Source organism: Phoenix dactylifera, chromosome 1, assembly GCF_009389715.1.
Source record: "Phoenix dactylifera cultivar Barhee BC4 chromosome 1, palm_55x_up_171113_PBpolish2nd_filt_p, whole genome shotgun sequence".
NCBI lineage: Eukaryota > Viridiplantae > Streptophyta > Magnoliopsida > Arecales > Arecaceae > Phoenix > Phoenix dactylifera.
In genome coordinates, this window is record NC_052392.1 from 1355465 (window position 1) to 1363078 (window position 7614).

At 45.4% G+C, this 7614-nt stretch overlaps 1 pseudogene; it reads left to right on the plus strand.

The window, feature by feature from the left end:
- Positions 1 to 2217: 2217 nt before the first annotated feature.
- LOC120104198 lies at positions 2218 to 5620 on the plus strand (annotated as a pseudogene).
- Positions 5621 to 7614: the final 1994 nt, after the last annotated feature.

Below are 7614 nucleotides of genomic sequence, written 5' to 3' on the forward strand. Positions count from 1 at the left end.
GTCGGGGTCAATCCGGCCGAAACCAGTTCGGCCGGAGGTGGGCGAACGGGAGCCGGGCTTCCTAGCCCCGGTCCCTCTCTTTCCTCCCTCTCTTTCCTCCCTTTCTTCTTCTCCTTCTTCTTCTCTTCTTCTTCCCGTCCGGCGCCGCCTGTGAAGGGGGATGGCCGACGACGGCTGGTCGAGCGCCGCCGCCGAGGGCCACGGTCGACCGCCGAGGGCCGACCGGAACCACCGGCCACCACCCCCCCCCCTTCTTCCTCTTCTCTTCTTCTTCTTCTTCCGGTTGGGTGCTTTCCCTTGCATCATTTTCCGTGCCCTGTTGTTGTCTCAAACCAGACACAAATGAACTTTGGGTGTTTCCCCTTGCATCGAATTCCGTGCCTGAATTGTGAACCGGACTTGGACCGGGTTCAAACTGTGAACCGGTTTCATCTATGCCGTGAATGAGGTTTGATCCGAGTTGAATGAATGGGTTTTGTTATGGTCTGATTGAACCAGTGATCAGTAGGATGGATTGAGTTTGAGTTGAATCCGATTGGATCTGTGGGCTAGTTTGGTTTGGGCCTGAGATCTGATCTGGACCTGTAATCTGGTTTGGTTCAATTGGGCTCAATCTGTTTTGGACTACAATTGGCTGTGGGTTTAAAGGGTTCTGATTTTGGGGTTTTGGTTTACCAGTTCTTAGGGTCTATGTCTGATCTTAGGGGCCCATTCTTGGATCTATGAACTTAAGGGTTTAAGGGATTAGAAATAGTTTAAATTATATTTCTTAGTTAATTAAATAATTAAAGTTTGTGTTTTAATCAGGGGTTCGTGATATCTGTGGCAGAAATTTTTAAGCGAGCCCAGGTAGGTGACCTATTGCTTTAAAGTAGAATTTTAACATGTATCTTGCATATGTCGATGTTATGATTTATTATTGGCATTATGTGTTAGATTTAAAATTAAATATGTAATTTCATAAATTGTTATGTGCTTTACTGTTGGGAGTATGATTATGACTTTGATATAGAAAGTTGATTTATTGATTTTTAAAATCCGCGTGACTATAGTCTAGGCCCCGTCAATGGGATGATACGTTGGCCCTGTCGACTTGTACTGAGGAACTAGTTCCGACACCGCGACCACCGGTGATAGAATAGTGGCGGCACAGGGGTGCATTTTGCTCTTCGGAGCGGCTCAGTGGAGCGTGAGTTTGGCACCAGGGGGTGCGGCACAGTGGTGCGTTGGCTCAGTGGAGCGGCTCTTCGGAGAGTTGTATTGGCACTTCGGTGTAACCATGCCACTGGGTGATGTGGCCGTAGTCATGCGGTTGAGTTATTTTGAGTCTCGGATTGGGTTTATGGATTATCGTGTGGATTTTTGGATTCATGAGTTTAGTTGCTTTTTATATGCATGACGACATGTTATATGATGACTTTATTGCATGATGTTGCCTACTGAGCTGTTAGCTCACTCCTACCATTTACATTTTTGCAGGTGATGATATATGATTATGGGGATTACGGGATAGAGTGATCATGATGTAATTAGCTAGTAAATATGGACTTTCTTTTGACTTATGTATATTTGGACATTTGATATGAAAACTGGAATTTATCTTTAATTAGTTATTGATGGTTGATTAGATTTATCTGCCTTGCGTGCCTACGGGGTCCGCCCTGCAGGTGCGCGGCGTCTGCTCGTGCCCCGGGCCCCCGGGTTCGGGGCGTGACAGATTTATTGGTATCAGAGCATAGGTTAAAGATCACTAGGGACATTAAAACAGAATCATAATAAATATAATAATAAATAATAAAAAAAAACTTAGGAATATAGGGACACATGTGAAGAAATGAGAGTGGGGTAGAAAATCTTATGGATGGGTGGATCTAACACTAATGATGTGTTATTCGAAAAAAAAAACACTGAGGAATATAGGGACACATGTGAAGAAATGAGAGTGGGGTAGAAAATCTTATGGGTGGGTGGATCTAACACTAATGATGTGTTATTCGAAAAAAAAAAAAACTTAGGAATATAGGGACACATGTGAAGAAATGAGAGTGGGGTAGAAAATTTTATGGGTGGGTGGATCTAACACTAATGATGTGTTATTCGAAAAAAAAAAAAAACTTAGGAATATAGGGACACATGTGAAGAAATGAGAGTGGGGTAGAAAATCTTATGGGTGGATGGATCTAACCCTGATGTTGTGTTATTTGTGTATGTATCAGCATGCCGCCCCGCCGTGCACGTGTGGCACCTCGCCGCCTGATCGAGACTATCGGAAGTGATCCAGCCACTTCTCATCCGACTGAGAGAGTCCTGGGGGACGAGACTGATCAGACAGTACTGGATGGACCAGATCATGGCCAGGAGAGCAGGATGGGAGGATCGACCCAGGTGATGGAGCTGATCAGAGAGGTGGTTGGGTTAGTTCGACAGCAGAGGGGACCACAGCAGCTATTTCCCTCTGCTAGTTCTTCAGATCAGGGGAGGAGTATAGCAGAGTTCAGGAAGTTGGCTCCTCCGGCCTTCAAGGGAACTACCGATCCCCAAGAGGCCGAATGTTGGATAGATGAGATGGAGAAGGCCTTCAGGGCCATGGGTTGTACTGAGGAGGAGAAGATCAGATTTGCCACCTATATGCTTCAGGACCGGGCTCATCATTGGTGGGAGTCTGTAGAGAGGACCATGATGCAAGATGCAGGATCTGTGACCTGGCCGGGATTCCGCATGGCCCTATACTCCAAGTATTTCCCTTCCAGTCGTATCAGCGAGCTGGAGAGGGAGTTTCTGAGCCTCTCTCAGGGGTGTATGACTGTGGAGGACTATGAGGCTGAGTTTGATCGGTTGTCCCGTTTTGCACCATCTCTTGTCCAAGACCCTAAATCTAGGATGAGTAGATTTGAGGAAGGACTGAGGCCTCGCCTGCGTCAGGGTTTAGCTGCTGTTCACTCGACTGATTATGATGACCTAGTTGACAGAGCTAAAAATATGGAGATCATCTGGAAAGAGGCACAGGATGCTCAGAAAGGGAAGTCGAAGAGGACCAGGGACTTTGATTCTGACGGTGAGCGGCATCTGCGCCGACCTATGCAGTTTCGTCCAGGAGCAGGGCAGCGAGTTCCATATGGGAGGACTGCACCGGATCGCAGGGGGATATCAGGAGTGTGCTTCAGGTGTGGCCAGACTGGACATAGAGCTGTTGAGTGTCTTCAGACACGGCCTGGTATTGGGGCATGTTTCAGGTGTGGTCAGCAGGGCCACCGGATAGCTGAGTGCCCTCAGACTCAGACTGTTTCTGGAGTTTGTTTCGGGTGTGGTCAGCCGGGTCACAGGATTTCCAGTTGTCCTCATACTAGATCTGCGCAGAGGCCACCGAGTTCTGTAGCTCCTCAACGACAGATTTCCTTCACTCCAGTACAGGCTATCCAGTCAGCTGTCCCCAGGCAGCAAAGGGGAGGAGGATCTCGTACCCAGGGACGAGTTTATGCACTGACTCAGCAGGATGCTCAGGCATCCAACACTGTAGTGACAGGTACACTGTTGGTATCTTCCACTTATGCTTATGTGTTATTTGATTCTGGTGCTACGCATTCTTTTATCTCATCTTCATATGTGCATAAGTGCGATTTACACTACTCTTCCTTAGAGAGGGAATTATGCATTAGTACTCCAGCTGGGGGTACGATGACAGTTAGTCAGATCTGCATTTCCTGTCCAGTACTAGTTGAGGGTAGAGATTTGAGAGCTAATTTGATTGTTATGAATCTGCATGACTTTGATGTAATCTTGGGTATGGATTGGTTGGCTGCATACCACGCTACCATAGACTGTTTTCTGAAGAGGGTGACCTTCCGGATCCCGGGTATTGATGAGTTCAGTTTTATGGGTGATGACTGGGGTGTCTCTTCTCATGTAGTGTCTGCTATGCAGGGCATAATATCTCTTAGAAAGGAGTTTCCCATCTTTATGGCCGTAATTGCAGATTCTGAACAGTCTGAACAGAGAATTGAGGATATACCAGTAGTCAGTGAGTACCCTGATGTCTTTCTAGATGATCTGCCTGGCTTACCTCCTGATAGAGATGTCGAGTTTGCTATTGATATAATCCCTGGTACTGCACCTTTGTCTAAAGCTCCTTATAGAATGGCCCCTGCTGAACTAAAGGAGCTGAAGGACCAATTACAGGAGCTATTGGATCTGGGTTTCATTCGACCTAGTGTCTCTACTTGGGGTGCCCCAGTATTATTTGTAAGGAAGAAAGATGGTAGCATGAGACTGTGTATTGATTACCGGGAAATCAATAAAGTGACTATTAAGAATAGGTACCCTCTACCCCGGATTGATGATTTATTTGACCAGCTTCAGGGTGCTCAGGTATTTTCCAAAATTGATCTTCGATCTAGATATCATCAGTTGAGGATAAAGGAGTCTGACATAGCCAAGACTGCTTTCCGTACCAGATATGGACACTATGAGTTTCTTGTGATGCCTTTTGGTTTGACTAATGACCAGCAGCATTTATGGACCTGATGAACAGAGTGTTTAAGCCTTTTCTGGATAAATTTGTGATAGTATTTATTGATGATATTCTGATATATTCAAGGAGTCAGGCAGAGCATGAGCATCACTTGAAGATTGTTTTGGAGACTCTGAGGCAGAATCAGTTGTATGGTAAATTAAAGAAATGTGAATTTTGGTTGGACAGGGTGATATTTTTGGGGCATGTTATCTCTAAGAAAGGAATTATGGTTGACCCAAAGAAGATTGAAGCTGTGGTTGATTGGAGCAGACCGAGTAATGTGTCTAAGATTCGCAGCTTCCTTGGACTAGCCGGTTATTACAGAAGGTTTGTGGAGGGCTTCTCTAGTATTGCCGGACCCCTGACTCGACTCACTCGCAAAGGAGTGAAGTTTGAATGGTCGAATCAGAGTGAGAAGAGCTTCAAGGAATTGAAACACCGTCTAGTATCAGCACCTGTTCTGACCCTACCAGTTACCGGTACTGATTTTACCATTTACAGTGATGCTTCCAAGAAGGGTTTGGGTTGCGTGTTAATGCAAAATGGGAAGGTTATTGCTTATGCCTCCCGACAGCTTAAGCCCTATGAAGAGAATTATCCCACTCATGATCTTGAGCTTGCAGCTGTGGTTTTTGCCTTAAAGATCTGGAGACATTATCTGTATGGAGAGACATGCCAGGTATTCACTGATCATAAAAGTCTGAAATATCTTTTCACTCAGAAGGAGCTGAACATGAGACAGAGAAGGTGGCTGGAATTACTGAAGGATTATGATTTATCTATACATTATCACCCTGGGAAGGCAAATGTGGTAGCAGATGCTCTAAGTAGAAAATCTTCAGAAAATGTTGCAGCCTTGATTACTACTCAGAGAAATATCCTGGAGGATCTGAGGAGGGCAGAAATAGAGGTATATCTGCAGGATACTACCCTGAAGTTGGCAAACTTGCGGGTCCAGCCTACACTCATTGACAGAATTAAGACAGCGCAAGTGGATGACTCTCAGCTCCAGAAGATCAAGAAAGATGTTGAGTCTGGATCTCAGTCTGATTTTCATATACATGAGGATGGCTCGTTGAGGTTCATTGGCAGAGTTTGTGTTCCAGATGATCCCTGTCTGAAGAAGGAAATTATGGAGGAGGCTCACAGTACGGGATATACAGTGCATCCTGGTAGTACAAAAATGTATAGGGATCTGAAAGTTGTGTTCTGGTGGAACAATATGAAGAGAGAGATTGCCCAGTTTGTAGCTCAATGCTTAACTTGTCAGCAAGTTAAGATTGAGCATCAGAGACCAGCTGGTATGCTTCAGCCCCTACCGATCCCAGAGTGGAAGTGGGAGCATATCACTATGGATTTTGTGTCAGGGTTACCTCGTACCCTCAGAGTAAGGCTGCAAATGGGTCGGGTCGACCCGTGACCCGACCCGACCCGACCCGAATTTTAGGACCCGCGGGTCCGGGTCGGGTCCTAAAATTGGACCCGAATCATTTTCTGGGTCGGGTCTGGGTTTACCAAACGGACCCGACCCGACCCGAATGGACCCAAAGAGAGAGAGGAAAAGCAAAAGAAAGTCTTTTCTTTTTCTTTTTCTTTTATGAATTTAACTCCAAAACACTTTTATGAATCTTTTCTATCATCAGAAAAATTACTGTCTGTAACCTTTCACAGCTCGGCAGATGTGTTTCCTGCCATACTTCATTGTGTAGAAGACATTGAAATGATCATTTGCTAACTTACCATCACTTGCTGACAGGGCAATGATGATTCTTAGTATTGCTCCATTTAAGTTGAAAGTTTAAATATGCACATGCAAGGCACTTAACATCTGTGGAAGTGTATTTTTTTTTAATGCTCAACAAAAATTCATAGCACATTGTGTTTTCAACCATGGGCCCTTTCACTCAAAGTCATGCCAAGCAATGTTTAACTGGTAAATTGCCATTTAAACACCAGACCCAGTTCCTTTGTTTCTTTATGTTTTGTTAATTCTTTCTAAAACACCTACCATACTGCATTTTTTGTGAGATGCATAAGCCCCTCTAAGAGATTAATTGAATACATTCACTTTAGAACATCCCAACCTCACGTGCACTACCAAAATTAATGCCAACGTACAGCGCTTTTTCCATGGCAGCCACTCTAACACTTAATAAGTTGGGATAGCTTAGTAAAACCAGTTAATTGGGAAGCATTGATTTGCCCAAATTTTTTCCCAAAAGCAAAAAAAAATTGGACCCGATCGGACCCGAACCCGACCCGAATCAGACCCGGACCCGATCCGAACCCGACTCGGACCCGACCCGACCCAACCCGATCTTCAACCGGGTCGGGTCCAGGTCCAAAATTGGGACCCGAACAAAAAACCGGGTCGGATCGGGGTCACCTAGGACCCGACCCGACCCGACCCATTTGCACCCCTACCTCAGAGGTAATGATTCAGTCTGGGTGATTGTAGACAGATTGACCAAATCAGCACATTTCCTAGCATTTAAGACTGGGATGACACTAGAGAGATTTGCAGAGTTGTACATTGAGCAGATCGTACGGCTACATGGAGTTCCGGTATCTATAGTGTCTGACAGAGACTCCCGTTTTGTGGCTCATTTCTGGGGCAGTTTGCACAAAGCTTTGGGAACCACTCTTAGCTTCAGTACAGCTTTTCATCCACAGACAGATGGGCAGTCCGAGAGGACCATTCAGATTCTAGAGGATATGCTAAGAGCCTGTTCTATTGATATGAGGGGTTCTTGGGATCATCATTTGTCGTTGGTAGAGTTTGCTTATAACAATAGCTACCAGGCAAGTATTCAGATGGCTCCTTATAAGGCATTGTATGGTAGGAAGTGTAGATCACCTATCTGTTGGGATGATGTGGGGGAGAGGAAAATTCTGGGTCCAGAGATTATTCAGCAGATAGTGGAGAAGGTTCAGCTGATCAGAGAACGACTTCGGGCAGCTCAGAGCAGACAGAAGAGTTATACTGATATCAGGAGGCGGGATCTGGAATTCCAAATCGGAGATCATATTTTTCTCAGAGTGTCCCCTTCTAAAGGGGTAATGCGATTTGGAGTTCGGGGTAAGCTCAGCCCGAGATATGTGGG